Source organism: Sciurus vulgaris (genome assembly GCF_902686455.1).
Source record: "Sciurus vulgaris genome assembly, contig: HiC_scaffold_261_arrow_ctg1, whole genome shotgun sequence".
NCBI lineage: Eukaryota > Metazoa > Chordata > Mammalia > Rodentia > Sciuridae > Sciurus > Sciurus vulgaris.
In genome coordinates, this window is record NW_027632793.1 from 1120630 (window position 1) to 1137857 (window position 17228).

General features: G+C 39.2%; 1 pseudogene across 1 annotated transcript in view; it reads right to left on the minus strand.

Annotated features, from left to right (window-relative positions):
* The window catches only part of LOC306652516 (inhibitor of growth protein 1-like), a 57994-nt pseudogene extending 43534 nt beyond the window's left edge, over positions 1-14460 (minus strand). The window contains exon 1 of the transcript in view: positions 13778-14460. The product of the transcript in view is annotated as an inhibitor of growth protein 1-like (transcript). The remainder of the gene's footprint in view (positions 1-13777) is intronic.
* Positions 14461-17228: the final 2768 nt, after the last annotated feature.

Genomic DNA, 17228 nt, shown 5'->3' on the forward strand with positions numbered 1-17228 from the left:
AGTAAAGATTATTAGAGATAAAGGAACATTGAGTGTTGGGCGTCTATCTATAAGAACAGTAGGTAATTTCTCATTAACACACCAAAGAGCTGTAGGCAGTGCAGCAGTTAACTGGAAAAAATGGTGGGATTATGTTGCTTTTTTAACACCTGAATAAAGGATGACAGAATACCAGTATTTAAAGGAATATATGGTTGGGCCCAATATAAATGCCCTAAAAATTGATGCAAATGAACTAAGAAAATGTGGAAGGAAAAGTCAATTTTGGAATATGAGTAATATTGGAGTATTTTTGTCATAATTTGTTAGTAGGAAGTTGTCATTGGTTTTTTTTCTGTGGCCATATGGAGGCCAGATTGTAATATAATGTGTTGCAATTTAGTTAAAGTATCTTCTGTTAAGTATTGGCCCAACAATGAAAATATCATCCATATAATGATAAATAAGAATATGTGGGGATAATTGTCAGAAAGGCTGAAGAGCCTTATTCACAAAATGTTGACATAATGTTGGGCTATTTAACATACCTTGAGGAAGAAATATCTATTGATATCTATCAACAGGCTTATGATAATTGAATACAGGAACTGTGAAAGCAAATTTACATCAATCATCAGGAAAGACATGTATACTAAAAAAAAAAAAAAAAAAACTTTATGTCTATCACATGTAAGAAAAAATCCAGAGGGATTAGATTAGGGTTAGAAATCCACATTGAAGTGGACACATAGGTTGTATACATTTATTAATTTATCTTACATTTTGTAATAATCTCCATTTCCCTGATTCCTACTTTATGATATAAATGGGTGTATTCTATAGACTGGTAGAGGGTTCAACATGTCCCAATTATAACTGTTCTTGAATGAGGGACTCCAGGACTTCCACCTTTTCCTTAGAAATGGCCATTTTTTTCTATCAAGACATGAGTGGTAACCTTCCATTTTGATATCAAGGCAATCAGAAACACAGAGGTTCCTACAGAAAAGGCAATTTGACAGACATTTGCAATTGAGTATGTATGGTGGAATATGAGTAATAACTTGCTATGGGTTGCAAGGGGCAGAGCATTGTTATCATAGAGAACATTTAGAAACCTGTTCATTATTGCCTTCTATGCCCCAGGGTGGCCCTTTGTACAGGCCATATATGAGGCCATATTGAGAGGGATAAATTTGCAACAGCAGCACTCATTTCCAATAACCCTGTGATTGGCTGCTCATTTAAAAGAAAGTGTTAACTTTGGTATAGTTTCAGTAATAGGTAAACATGCTGTGATGATAGTGGAAACAAATCCTGCATTTCCCCTTTCATTATAAACTTCCCCAGGGAGACTTACTTGAGCATCCACAGTAGGAATCATATCTATCCATGCATTCCCTCTAGTGGCATAAAAGGATTTGTGGACAGAGCTTCTGTTTTAATCTGAAACATTTGTGAAGTAGACATATGCATCTGTAGGTGGAAAGGGTTCCCCCTCCTTTGGCCCTGGGTCAGGGGATGACCCATAATTGGGTTTTTTTGACATGTCTGCTTTTGTGGCATGAGAATACTTTATGAATATGTTGCTTCTTGGTACTGAGTAGTATCTATTATTGGTATATCATCTGTGTTATGCATAGCTTTTGTGACCTGTATAGACTCTCTAATCTCTTCAACTTCATTGGCCTGAGTATCCTAAATGACCTGTGCAGTAGTTATAGCCTGAATAACCTTGATGACTTCAAAGACCACTATATCAACTGAGTAGTCTCTATGACCTGAGCAACCTTAGTAGCACCTATGAGTTACATAAATTCCTGACCAACATAACCTCTAATCCTTGCATAGCTTCTATGACTTGCCTATCCTCTTTTGTCTGTGACCTACACACCCTCTTCATCTGAGCATCTTCTATGTTCTATGGAGATTTTATGTCTTGAGTGTAATCTATTATCAATACCTTTTATATCTGCATATATTTTACAACCTCAAGAGCTTTTAAGACTAGAGTATAATCTGTGACTTTAATAACCTAAATGAACTTAATAGTTCCTATTCAGTGTGTAGTCTATATGGTTCTATTTACCTCTATTACCTAAGAGAAAACTATATAACCTATATATTCTCTACAACTTCAGTAGCCTCCATCACCTGAGTAGCCTCTGTTGCCCACATAGTATCTATGACCTGAGGGATCTCTATGAATTGTGTAACCTCTTTGAAAATCTCAACCTGTATGACCCATGTAGTGTCTAGTGCTTTCAAGGCTCAAATTGTCTGAATAGTCTCTTTGATCTGTAGAAACTTTAAAATCCTCATAAACTCTATGTCATGAGTACCTTTAATGAGCTCTATGAACTGTGTAAACAGAAAAAACTGTGTAACGCTTAAGTCCTGAACAGCTTAAAGTACCTGACCTGTGGAAGCTACATGGCATGAGTACCCTATATGAAGATCATATCATACGTTCTCCCTGTGCCTCTGTCATCTTATAACCTCTATTATCTTTGTAACATTTATTATGTGTGTATTTTTATGGCCTTCTTTCTAGCTTCTATGGCCCCAATATTTTCTATGAGTTGTAAAACTATGAATTGTGCAGACATTGCAGCCTAAATCATTCTTAAATGATGGCATGAATATTGCTGGCAATTTTTACCCAAGTTTATTGTGCTATTCAGGAGCAGAAACCAGAGCAGAAAGATTTAAAAAATTGGGACTTGCAAGGCTAGAGTAAAACTAGGGCTAAGGAAGTTGCAGTTGTTAAAGACATTATTTCCCCTAAAAAATGCTAAGACATTGCCTAGAGAAAATAGATGGCTTGAGGACATCTCAGGAGTTGGCAAGACCACACCCATCTCAGTCTCAAGGAAGTAAAGATGAAAATTCTATTAAGAGACCAGTGGGACACCCTACTTGCACAAGGGGGCCTAGAAAGTTTTTTTCAATGTGCTCAGGCACCCAGACATTCAGAGGCTGCTGCAGTAAGTTTCCCCGGAGACTTGCCTATTACTCAAGATGGTGGCAAACTTAGCATCAATCATGAGGTGCTGATTCTGCAGGAATGCATGATGTTGGAATTAGGGGCTCATGGAGGCTTCTACCAAGATTTCAAAGAAAGCCTGGGAGACCTTCAAAAGTGCAGCAGCATCAGAGTCCCTGAAGGCACCCCCTGAGAAATCAAAGTGTGGAGATGCAAAGAGAAAGCCAAAGTTACAGTGCAGACCCCCAAGATTAAGAAATGCCAGTAACATGTGACATCATTCCAGGAAATCTGAAGGAATCCAGCAGACTCAAGGCACAAGTCTACTTGGGCTGTACCTAAAAGGCCATGGGAGGGGGGAGCTACACAAGTCATTTGAAGAAAGCATAATGATGCCTTGTGCCCCAGATGCCAGACATGGAGCTTCAGGACTTGTTTGCCCATCTGGATTTCAGTCTTGTTTTAGTCCCATCCCTACTTTCTATTCCCATAATTTTGTAAATGGAAATATTTATTCTGTACCATTATATATTGGATACTTGTAGATTGCCTTCAATTTTTCAGGGGCTAAAAATACCAGATAGCCTTGAACCTTAGGGAAGAATTTGAACTTGAATTTTGAACAGTCTCAGAACTGTTACTACTATGGGAACTCTTGGCAAAGGACAAAATGTATTTTGCATTGTGAAGTTTTGGGAGCCAGTGGTGGAATGTTATGGTTTGGATGTGAGGTGTCCCCCAAAAACTCTCATGTGAGACAATACAAGAATGTTCTGGGGAGAGATGATGGGGTTGTAAGAGTCTTAAACCAATTAGTGATTTAATTCTCTGATAGGGATTAACTGAGAGGAAACCCAGTTGGAAGGTGTGACTAGAGAATGTGGAAATTGGGGCTTGGCTTTGGGGTATGTATTTGTTTCTGGCAAGTGAAGAACCCTCTCTGTCCTTCCTGTTCATCATGTGAGCTGCTTCTGTGTGCCACACTCTCCTGCCATGGTGTTCTGCCTCCCCTTGAGCCCCGAGGAATGGAGTTGACCTTCTATGGACAGAGACCTCTGAAACCGTGAGCCCCCAAATAAACCTTTTCTTCTTTACAATTGTGCTGGTTATATCCTTTTACTCACAGCACCAAAATATCTGAATAAAACAGTGAGGTTATTATGAGTTTCCATGGTCACATTGAGTATATTATGTCAATGTTAGACGCCGCACTGAGGATACTATATGAGTTTATGAGTTTATGAGTTCACAATGAGGATATTAGTTTCAGAGGTCAAGTTAAAATATTATGTGTTAGGACTCACAGTGTGGATATTGTAGGGTATTGTATCATTTTCAGAGTACACAGTGAGGGTATTATATCAGTGTCAGAGGCCCTGGAAGGGTACTGTGTGAGTTTCAGAGGCCATAGGTGGATATTATGTCAGTGTCAGAGCCTATGTGATGATATTAAATGATGTTCACAAGATACAGTGAAGTTATTATGTGAGTTTCAGAGAACATAGAAATTAAAATGAGCATCAGAGGTCATATTGATGGTATGTGCATGGGGAGGTCACAATGAGGGTGAAATAAATTTAGGATATTATATGTGTCAGCGGCCACAGTGAAAATAGTTTGTGAATATTACAGACCACAGTATTTGTATCATATGAGTATTAGAAGCACCAATGAAGGTATTATGTGAGTGTCTTAGACCACAGTGAGGCTTTTATTTGAGTGTAAGATGTCAAATGAGGATGTTATATGCAGGTCGGGGTAACAGTGAAGTTATTATTATGAGAGTCAGTGGCCACAGGGGTGTATTATGTGAGTGCCTGTGGTCAAACCAAGGGTATTACATGAATGTCACAGGTCACGTTGAATGTATTTTGTGAGTTTCAGTGGCAATCGTGTTGGTATTATGAGTGTGAGAGCCCAAAATTAAGGTAATATATCAGTGTCAGAGGCTACAGTGAGGGAATTATGTGATTGCCAGAGTCCAGAATTAGGATATTTTGTGAAGGTCAGAGGCCAGAATTAGGATATTCTCTGAAGGACAGAGGCAAGAGTGAGGAAATATTGAATGTCAAAAGCCACACTGAGAACATTATGAGTGTTAGAAGTCACAGTAGGTTACTAAGTGTCAGAGGCCATATTGAGGATATTACATCATGGCCAGAGGCCAATTTAGGATACTATGTGTGTGTCAGTGACCACAAGATGGTATTATGTGAATGCCTATTGTCACAATGAGGATATTATATGAGTGGCAGATGTCACAGTAAGAGTGTTTTGTGAGATTCATAGGCAACTGTGGGCATTTAATGAGCATAAGAGCCCACAATGAAGGTATTATGTCAGTGTCAGAGGCAAAATGAGGATACAATGTGCATTGATGTCTTTTAGTTTTTTACTGTTAATGTTATTAGACTGAAAGGATCTTGAATTATATTTTGAACTTTTGTCTTGTATTTTGATTCTCTTTAGTGACAAAACTTAAGACTCCTGACCCTAAGCACAGTTTTGTGTTGGTGTTCTCATAGAATTTTTACCAAGATTATGACTAAACATGAAGGTAGTGAGAGTGAAGAAATAGTCCTGTGCATCTCTGTTTCAGTTTTATGATCCTCAAGATAAATAATCTCCTTGGAATTTGGCTTCTTGTTTGAATATCCTCCAGAGATTTCATAATTTTATTCTTGGAAAATGGACAATTACCTGTCCTCTTGCAGAAAGACTGAGTCAAGGGAAAAGTTCTGAGTCATGAGTTGTGGGCAGAAGCATGCATGCCTTCTCTAGGCAAGTTCACTTATGTGATGGCATAAGAAAATGCAAGAGAACAGAAAAGGGGTCACATGCCTGTAATCCCAGTTATATGGGAGGCTGAGGCAGGGAGATCAGAAGTTTGAGGACAGTCTCAGTAACTCAGCAAAAACTTGTCTCAAAATAAAATAAAAAGTGGAAGTAATTCAATGTCACAGAGCTTGAGTGGCAGATATGAGGCCCTGGGTTCAACAGCCAGGATTGGGATGGGGGTGATTTGGGCTCTCACATATGATGAAATCATGGAAGAGGCTCTATTGTTCAGGAGTCAGACGTGAAATGCCCACTATTGAGATGATGAGAATCCTTCACTTCTGGAGATTCCGTGGATTCCATTTTATATTAGGATATGAAGAAATGTGGTAAAAGTCAGAAAGCCAAGATCTGAAGGTCCTGCCTCCCTAGGTTAACTAAGCATCTCTTCCCACTGAGATCTTTTTCCTTTGAGGCAGCAAATCTTCCTGAGTTCTTCTCATGTACATGGAGACAGAGGAGACATCTTCTAGCCCTTTGTCAGAAAGTGGTTTTTGTACTCAGTGCATCCATAATCTTCTCTTGCATTTCTAGCTGAGGAGGAAATAGAGGGCCACTACCATAAAAGGTTTGCTTTCTTCCATGTCAAAAACCTGGAAACTTCACCCAGATGATAGATCACACAACTTGGTTACCTGTTACTGTGGTTGGATCTGGATTGTCCCAAAAGCTTTTGTTTTAAAGACTTGGTCTTGAATGCAGTAGGGTACAGAACTGGGGTCTTCAGGAGGTGACTGAATCACTAGGGGTCTGACCTCATAATGAATTAATACCCTGGTAAATTTATAACTTCATGGGCTATTGGAGAGGGTGTAATCTTTAGAGGTAGGGCCTAACTGAAGGAAATGGAACATTTAGAGTATGCCCTTTGAGGGTATATTGGGCACCTGGTGTCTCTGCTTTTTGGTCACCATGAAGTGAGCAGTTTTGCTTTGCTCTGTGCTCACTGCCATGTTCTGCCTTGCCATGGGCACAGTGAAATGGGGCCAAGCATGGCAATGTTTCTGAAATAACAAGTCAAAATAAATCTTGTCTCCTTTAAGTTGATTTACCTCAGTTAGTTTGTCACAGCAGTGGAAAGTTGAATAACACACCTTCTAAAATGGATTAAGGGAAAGGTAAAAGGTATGAAATAGTAACCTAAATTAAAACTTCAAAGGTATATCTCACCTGTCATTCTTTTAATCAGTAAAGGAGGGAAGTTGGGGAAATGAAACCCCTGCATTTAAATTCAGCTATACCTTACCCTGGAGGTAAAACTTGCCTATAAGAGATGGTAAATCATTTTTAATTTCTTTGCAAGAATTTTAGCTTGAGTTTTTATGTGCAGTCTACAAATATTCCTGGAGGAAAATAAAACTGAGTCTATATAAGAAATGTTTTTTTTTTTTCATGCATTCCTTTATCATCTGGTCTTTATAACGTAGTCCTTGGCAAGTTCTGTGTCTAGTAAATACATGGCAGAACAAGGAAAGGAAAGGGTGGGTCACAGGATGATGTAGACAGAGAAGGCATGTGTGACACTACAGAGTTGTAGACTCCTACAGGGTGTGTACTGAGGTGACTGAAAGGAACAGAGGGTGGTGACCACACCTGCTGCTCATTACATATGGACTTATGTCTAGTTCTGGCAGCAGAAGTGGTGGGAGCCCTGGGGTCCCGTCACTTGAGCTTCCTGGCCTGCATTTGTCATTGAGCCCTGACCTTCAAAGTAAATTATACTGCCTATGTGTCCACAAAGTTTGATGCTGGACAACCTCTGTAAATATCCACTTGAAAGGATACAGAATTTACAATACACTGATTTATCCACTATTTTTTGCTAAGAGGAATGGTGTTATTTAACCTAAGTTTTTGCTTTAGGATTGTTCACTTAAAAGTCTCTGTCCTAGCTTAATAATAAATTTGTTGTCATAACTCCTATTTTTAGTATTATTTTAGCAAACTATTCAATTTACTGGAATTAAAAAAAAATTTGAAGATCAATTGATCCTAGTCAATTCTTCATCATCATTGTGCTTATCAACCCATTCAGAACAGGAGAAATCTATAGTGAGAGTTTTCACTGCAGTGCCTGACCTTATTATTGTGAATCAAAACCTGACCAGGAAAGATGGGTTAGCTGACAAAGGAATTCAACACCTTTAATTCAGAATTCAAATGTGAGTTTAGAAAAGGAACATGGAGTTCTGTCTCCTTGCTTCCTACTGCATCCACTCTAATCACCACCCCACACTTGCCAGTCTACTTTTCTAGGCTTTGTTTCTATTATCCTTTTTATATTATAAGTTTTGGCTAAGTAAGATTAAACTGTCTTCTTTGAAAACACACCACAAATTGTCTGTCAGCATTACTCTTTGCTATCTGTGTCTCTAAAATGACTATTCTTATCCTGTCTGAAATTCAAAATTTCTATCAAAATTTCCAATCTTGATTCAGAGTTGACTTTTGACAAGAAGCGCTTTTGTGAAGCAACAGAAAATTATCTGTGCCCTTAATATTATATCATGAGTGACTTTCTTCCATGCATTTCTTAAATACTCACTTATGAAAACAGGAACTATCTCAGAGATTAATGTAAAGCACTTAGTGTTATCTAGTGTCAGGAAATATTTACTGAAATTGAGATTTTTTAAAATATTAATTTAAGCTGGGTATGGTAGTGTGTGTCTCTAATCCTAGCAAATAGGAAATCTGAGGCATGAGAATTACAAATTCAAGGTCAGTGGGGGCAAGTTATTGAGACCTTGACTCAATAAAAACAAATAGGGCTGGGGATATAGCTTGGTGGCAAAGTGCCCTGTATTCATAACCTAGTAAAGCAGAAAACAAAAATCAAAATTTATATAAATAAAAGCATTTATATGTATTTATTCAGTGTGCTAGGAATTGAAACCATGGCCTACACATGCTAGGTAAGCACTCTAACCCTAAGCTACATCCCAACATACTTACTATGATTTTGATAAATTTAGTTTATAATAAAAATATCTTTATAGTTTTAAAACCATAGAAGAGTAATCATAATTTTAGTCAGCATCATCATTTTCTTTATTGTAGGTATTATATTAGAACTGGTTATTGTTCTATTAAAAGTTTAATTTGGTATTTTGTTACTTATTTTAAAACAGCCTATCAATATTAAATCTTGTAAAATTTCCAAGTTACAATTAATAACCTCTCTGTGAAACATAAGGGGCTTTCCAAATGTATTCAAATTTTCAACTAGTATTCCTTAATTGCATCTCGTATACAGCTTATTAAAACAGGGCTTCCAATACATAGGCATTTTCAAACTCACTACCTGCTATTTCTGCTCATGTTCAGTACATTCTACAATGTAACACAGTTGTTTAATGAATCAATCAAATTAAATGTGAATACAGCTGTTGGAGTAGCAATAACAAGATAGTACAGGCAAGTGATACCAAAGAAAAAGAAGGACTGGCCATCAGAAGTTTGAGGTCAGCTAGGCAACTTAGTGAGACCCTGTTTCAAAATTAAAAGCAGGCTGGGGTTGTAGTCCAGGGATAGGGTGCTCACCTAGCAAGGGTGAAGCCCTGGGTCCTATCTCCAGCACTATTAAAAACAAAAGAGAAGAAGAAGAAGAAAAAGAACTGGTTAACTTAGCCTATATGAATTTGACTAAAAAAGAATAAGTGGTATCGATGGCTTTAAATTTCTTTTCTCTTCTTCATGTCCTCCCAGCTCTTAGACTATTTGACAAATACATTTTGAAAATAATGAATTTTGTACAATTTAAATATAATTTGTCTAATACCACACTAACATACAATCAGGAACTTGTGAGTTCTACAGTGAGCAAAGACATTATCTGTACATTTTTTTATTCAAATGGCTTAGCCAGCTGAAGAGGGAAAAGTAGATGTAGGCATCAGTAGTGGCTAACATCCTTTATCAGGCAAGATATTTTAAAGTGAATTCTCACAAACTGAGAAACAAGACTGCAAACAACCATATAAATGCCTTTGATAATGTATTGTCAGATGAAGTAATAAGGAGGGACATACATTATGTATATTTATCTCTTAAGCAAATATACTATGTCTTAAAGTTATTACAGATTATATTTGAGTTAATTTCCAATTGGATATAAACTGTATAAATATGATTTATTTATTTGTTTATTTTCTGCCATGCTGGGGATTGAACCTAGGGCCTTGTGCTTACAAAGAAAGCACTCTACCAACTTAGCTATCTCCCCAGACCAATGTTTATTTTTCACATTAAACATGGCAGGAATTTCTGAAGTATTCACTTAAGATTATATGATTTTAGGACAGTATACTGACATAATTTATTTTCAATTGCAATACAATCCCTTAGATTCCAATAGTTACTAAATTTAAGCAGCTAAAACTCACTTTGGATTAAACTTTTTTGCTCTTCGGTATTTTGCAGTGAATACTTTTGTGCAGGAAGTGGTACACTATAGCAAAGTGTGCATATTTACACTTGTTATGTGTCTTGCAATGGTGATATTCACTTAGAGTACAGGTTGCTCTTTTTTGTTTGTTTTTGTGCTGGGGATCGAACTCAGGGCCCTGTACTTTTAAGGCAAGCACTTTACCAACTGAGCTATATCCCCAGCCCACAGGTTGCTCTTTCTGAAGACTTTTTGTAAAATAACATATGTAAACATTTTTTTTTCTTTTCTGAGATTGTTAGGGAGTTTCAGATGATATTGTTACAAAATATTTGGAAACCACAGAAGTCTGCAATACACTTGGTATTTTGGTTGAGTATTTTCAGAAGGAAAAAAGAAAAAAAAAAAGAATCAAAGAACACTTACTAACATTCAAGACCCAGTACAGCAGCCATGGTGCACTCAGTTCAGAGCAGTCTTCCCATGGGGAAAGGATTGTTTCTGTAGTCTTCTCAATCACATTCACAAACACACAAGACACCTGTCACCAGGAACCATATGCAGCAATGCAACAACAGCAGGCTGTGGCCCAGAGGGTTAAGACAGGTTCACAGAGCAAGAAATACTGTGGTATGTCCATGAGCAATGAGCACAATTTTCTCAGCCATTACAGACATTGGTGATATTTGGAATGGAGTATTTTTCCAAAAGCAAGCCTATTTTCTACTCAGTCTCTTACCTGTGAATCACATATTTTATATAAAAATAAAACACTTGACAGTTTGTGGTTTAAAACAATGTATCTCAGTCTTTAATGTGTTATGAAAATCATGAAGGTTTGCTTAGTTGGCCTTGATAATGTGTACTAGTTAGTTTCTTTGAAATTTGATTTCACTGGTCCCAGATCACACTTCTTAGAACTGTAGTTTAAAGCCTTAGCTATCTTTTTCACTTTTCTCTAGAGGATAAGCTATTCTTATCCCATTAGCTCCGGATCTGGAGTTTTGACTGCAGGGTTTCTCAATATGTAAACCCTCAAATAAAAACAGTGAAATAGTACCAAAATGACCTTTACAACTTAAAATTAAATTCCAATAGACAAAGGATTCAACAAATTAGGAGATTCTCTGTTGCCTTTTTCAACTCCAAATTTTTTTATTTGTTTGTGTGGCAATGGGGAGTGAACCCTAGGACAATCTACCTCTGAGCTATAAGCTCAGTTTTTTGTTTTCTTTTTTTTTTAAAATAGGGTCTCACTAAAATTTTTCAGGATGGCCTTGAACTTGTGAACCTTCTGTCTCACTCTCAAGTAGCTGAAATTTTAGGCATGTACTATTGTACCTGGCCCAATATCACTTATAATTTACCCAATTTATAAATTATACAGACATATGGTTATTGCTTATTTTGGTAATAGGTATAAAACCAGGGGCACTTTATTACTGAGCTATATTTCCAGTCATCTTTTATGTTTTAGTTAAGTTGTTGAGGTTGGTCTTCAAAATTGTAATCCTCCTGCCTCAGTCTCCTGATTCACTGCGCTTAAAGACAGGTGATTCCTGGTGGATTATCATTCTTTTGGAATCTGGGGTCTTACCCTTAGTCCTTCATTTTCAAATTCATTTTACTGTAGAAAACATTACTTCTATGGTCTGCAAGTGTGTATCTCTCCTAAAACACACATGTTGAAACCTAATCACCACTGTGATGGTATAAGTTTTGTTCACTGGGTGTATTCACTCCTAATGAGGGGAGAGCTATCTTGCCCCTTTCCAACATGTGAGGAAGTAAGAAACTGCTGTCTGTGAACCAGAGCAAGCCATATCAGATACTGAATACCTTGATCTTGGGCTTCCTAATTTGCATAGTCATGACAAATAAATTTATTTATAAGGTCCCCATTTTTGGTATCTTTTTGTAGCAGCCTTCACAGCCTAATACATTCATCATCTTCTCAACAACTAAATATTTTTTTTAAATTAATAAAATGCTGGTGTGGTGTTTTTGTTTTCAAATAGATAAAAAATAAGTACACTGAAGATAATTTTTTAAAAAATAGTATTTGTTTCACTGTTTTGTTATTGTTTTTGTTTTTTGGGCTAGCAAATGGGTAGAGGTGATGTACCCAACTGATACAGTACAAAGAAATAAAACTGTAGAATAAACCATTTCCACATTTAGTAGGATATTAACTTGGGGTTTCTGCAAGACACTGGAAAAAATGAGAGACATGAAACAAACTCAGCTTGGCTCTACAAACAATGATTGAAACCTATTATGAAGCACAGGTGGTAGGAAATTACTAAATATTTTTTAAAAATAAAATAACAAGCTGGTGATATAGCTCATTTGGTAGATTGCCTCACAAGCACAAGGCCCTAGGTTCAATCCTCAGCATTGCAAAAAAAAATCCCCAAAACCAAAAAGGTGCCAGGAAGGTACTAGGTGTTTTATGGCAGTACTGGCAACACATGGAGACCTCTAATCCTTGAGGTTGAAGAAAATATGGCAGTGCTAATGTCATGCCTGCAGGAGTCATGAACTCAAAGGATGATGACAGCAGTTTATATGTTGAACACGGTAAGTTCATTGAACATTGGCTGAATGCCTTATGCATTTAATTAATGCAGTATTTCTCATATAACAAGGCTTCTGCTTACACAGTACTGTCAACAGAGTGTCAAACAAATTTAGCACACTTGGAGTATTTTCTGCTTGGTTATAAAATTGAAATCACCCAGTATGAAGAATTAGAGCAACTGTTTCCTCTATGGCTAGGGCCAGACTTGCTCTAACAATGGACGAGGAACTCTAGGAATACATTATCCATGGGCCATCTACATTAAAGTCTAACTAGATCTCTAATTCTAGAAGATTAAATAATTTAAATTAGCATTCAACAATGGGTATTAATATTGTAGCAAAAATGGGTATAAAATATTAATATCATAGCAAACCCTGTACCAGGCTGTAGGGAGAAAGAGTGGACACATTGGAATGTACCCACTCTTTGTGGGTTAAAAACAGCAGCAATACACATACACAGGATTTAATAATATACTAAAAGTGTTAAATAGTGATACAATCAGAAATGATCTGAGGGTGAAGGTGGGTGGCCCCTTGAGGTATGTGTACCCCAGGAAGATAAAGAGCTGCTATCTTGATTATTTACAGTCCAACTATTCTCATAACAGTGGTAATTTTTATTAACAAAGTACATATTAGTAGCCTTATTAAAAGTAGAGTAATGGCTGGAGATATAGCTTAGGTGGTAGAGTGCATGCCTCCCATGTAAAAGGGCCTGAGTTCAATCCCCAGCGCAACAAAAAGGAAAAAGAGAAAAAAAAAAAACTGTGTTTAATGGTAATTCGTTAGAAATCTAGTTGTGAAAAAGTGCTATAGCAGAAAGGAAAAAGAAAATATATGGAGAAAGGAAGGCAAGTCAAAATAGATGTTCAATGACTTTAGGGCTCTTCCTAACTTAGATTAGTATTTCTGCCATTACAATTGGTACACTACCACTTGTCCTTTGGCTTGTGACTGAGTCCCAAGTAGGAGAAGTTGAACCATCCAGTGTGGGCACTTGCTGTTTCCACAAGGTATCATTTCTCCATAGGCCACCTGAATGCACAGACAGTATGTGGGCTCATTTGCATCACTGGGAAGTTTTGCAGGGTTTGCTTCCTTCTGTGCTTTGGCTGTGACGCCTGTCCTTTGAGGTCTTTGCATTCTTTCCTTGGGTGTTCCTGAGGTGATGTCATCATGGTCACAATTATTATTAGATATATTTATCACTTGATTCACATTGTTGAGTTGCCACAGGGTACGCTTGTAATTTGTCTTTTCTCCCTGTCCAACTGTCTTGTTCTTTGCCTTCTCTTAGACAGCTTTGCAGCTGTTGCCAGTGGTGTCCTTGATCTCTTGAGGTGTCTCCAAGACTTTCACATGACTGTTCACTTGTCTGGTCTGGCTCTCCACCAGCTCCACCATCTGACTCAGGATCTGAATCTTCTCATTGCACAGCTCCTGGCTTGGAATCAGGGCTCTCTGGATGCAGTGCAGCTCTTGGAATTTTTGGGCACCATCTGTCTCTCAATTCAACTTCTCATCATGTTCATCCTGTTGTTTGAGGATTTCTTGGCATTTTGCTTTGATATCCTGCATCGCTGAGATATTTCTCTTCGGGTGTAAAGGCAGCGTGAATAGAGGCCAGGTAATCCTCCACAAAATTCACCAGGAGGATCTGCTTCCTGTTGGCAGGATTCAGCATGGTTCAGACTGAAGCCCCCTTCTCTCTACGTAGTTGTCTGCTTCCTGAATGCCTCCCCCTAAAATCAGATCTGCAAAAGATCATGCGAGCTCTTGCTCTCCCATGACTCCTGGCTCTCCCAGGAATCCTGCCCATCTGACCAGCAGTTGCACCTGCGCAGGCCACAGTACCTGGCACATACTAGCCAGCCATGGAAGAGGGGGCTCTCAGATGGACCTCAACTGACTGGGCACTGTGCGAGGTGAAGGGGGATCCCAGATAAATCCTCACTCATCTGGTATGGTGTGGGGGTGAGCAGGCAGGTCCTAGAAGCACACTCACTGGAGAGAGGGTCTAGAGTCAAGAGTCAAGGGTTGCTCGCTGCTGCACCAGGGTAGGGGGCCCCAGCCTAGTGGGCAGAGTAGCACTTTTCCCCTAAGTGGACACTTTAAAATGCCCCATCATGGGAAAACCCTGAGAACTTCAGACGCTTTGGCGAGTACTCTTCAAAAAAGCCTCTCGACCCTCGCCCTGCAGGGAATAGTCCCAAACCCAGGAAAGCAAATTGAATACACCCAGCAGTGGGAGGCTCCATCCCTTGGGCATGGTGGGGACATGGAGGCGTCTACATCCCCAGGACCTCCGCAGGGACTCTCACTGGACTGTGCCACGTCACGTGCACCTCAGTGCCCAAACAAGGACAGGAGGGCTGGAAGCAGCGCTTCACTCTCACAGGATCTCCTCACGGTGGGCAACTCCAGCCCCCAAGGCAGGTCTCCTGTGTTTTGGGACTCAGAAGAGGAGAGTCCACAGTGGGTGGAGCTACACGGGGGCGCGCCCATGCCGCTGGTGTTCTTTGCACAGGCCCAGCTCTCAGGCGATGCCCGGGATGGACAGGTTGATGCACAGCACAAGTCCGGATCCACCTATTCCACGTGTGCTGGCGTACTGGAGGCCTCAGCATCTTGTCCGGTGTTGGTGTCTGGCTGCTTCAGAATGGACAGAATCACGCTGCCTGCACCATGTGCCACTGTGTTACCTGGACCTGCTCTGCCCTTGGGGAAGGTCGCGGCCTTTCCCTCAGGTCAGGTGGACACCCTTTCCTCTGGGAGGACTGCCCTCGGGGAAAGTAGCTTTCCTCCAGTATGGCCACTTCCCCTGGATAATACACCTATTGCTGCCCTCAGGTTAGTCCACATCAGTAATGCTGTTGCCCTAGGGGAAGGCCACCTCATGCTGTCTCCTCCCCTCCTTGTCAGGACACTGCCCTAGGGGAAGTCCGCTTCCCTCGGGTCAGGCCTCCCTCAGGTAAGGCCTCCATCCTTGGCGGGGACGCAGCTTGGTGTGTCTTTGGGCAGCGGGAGCTCCAGCTGAGACCAACCCCAGGGTTCTGGGCCTGGAGGTCAGGGATCTGGCACAGAGAGGCCTTGGGGGCTGGGCATAGATGGACAGGAGGCCAGGGACTCAGTGTACTCAAAGCATCCTGTGACAGTGACCCCCATCGGTGATGTACCCTCTCTTGGTAAGGTCCCTGCCCTTGGATCAGGCAACCCTCAGATGAGGGCAGGGCAAGGGAGGGCGGGGGGGGTGGATGGGGTGAGGTGAGACTGAGCATCATGAGGCATTACCAGAAGGGTGTGTCAACTGGATGCATATTAGGGTGGCAGAACACTTACTTAGCATGTGAGAAACCCTGGCTTGGATCTCAGCAACATACACACACACACATACATACACACATACTACAATAAATCTTCCTAATTTATATGACTTTATTCTAAAATTATTTTCAAATCCTTTTTAGAAGATAGAAACAGAATGGTGATATATTTAATGTCAGCTAATATATGGCATGATATTTAAAACCACTATGTATGAAATTTCCTCAGGACTCAAATCATATTATTTAAGAGACAAGATAGCAGTTGCTTTTTGTAATTCTGATTTATTTATAAAAACAATCCTTTGAAAATCATTTTTTTTCTAATTTTCAAACTTAGAAAGTATATCCATATATTTTTCTTCCTAAAGTTGTACATTCATCAGAAAGGTTTTCTCTTATTTCTTGCCATCAAGGAGATAGGCCTATTGTCACAGGAAGTGCCATGACTAGGTTTTATCATAATACCAGTGCCCCTATGGTTTTTAGATCAAAGTCATGTTTAACTCTCATATTTGTTGAATTTATTAACAAAGTACATAAAATTTTTATTATATTTAAAATCAAATTTGAATTAGTAGAAGCAGGGGTTTGACATGTTATATTATGAGCTGAACATAGTGAAAATTAGTTTGATCATTTTGGGAGGTTGGCATAATGACTTCTGCCCTGTTCTGTCATCAAATGTCTGGCCTGCACCATTTTTTGGCAGTGAGAATTGAACCAAGTGACAATTGTAGCATGTATGTATGAGCGACATACATCCCCAGCCATTTAAATGTTTCATTTTGAGACAGGGTCTGCCTAATTTCCCAGGTGGATTCCAAATATGTCATCCCCTTTCCTTAGCCTGCCAAGTGCTGGGGTAACAGCACTTGGTGTCAATGTGCCTAGCTTGTCCTGGAGGATTTGATGTATTTTATGCTTCTTAATGTGTCCTTTCCTAAGCTAGACCATGTCCATTTTGCCTTGTCAACAGTCAGTAAATGCTTTTTTGTTTTGATATATACTTAATATGAACATGTTTTTTGATGAGGCACTACTGTTCATGATAGTCTAGCTGTGCAATCCACTCTGAGGAGAATATTTTTTTTTTATTTTGATAGTGTTCACTTTCAGATCTAACACG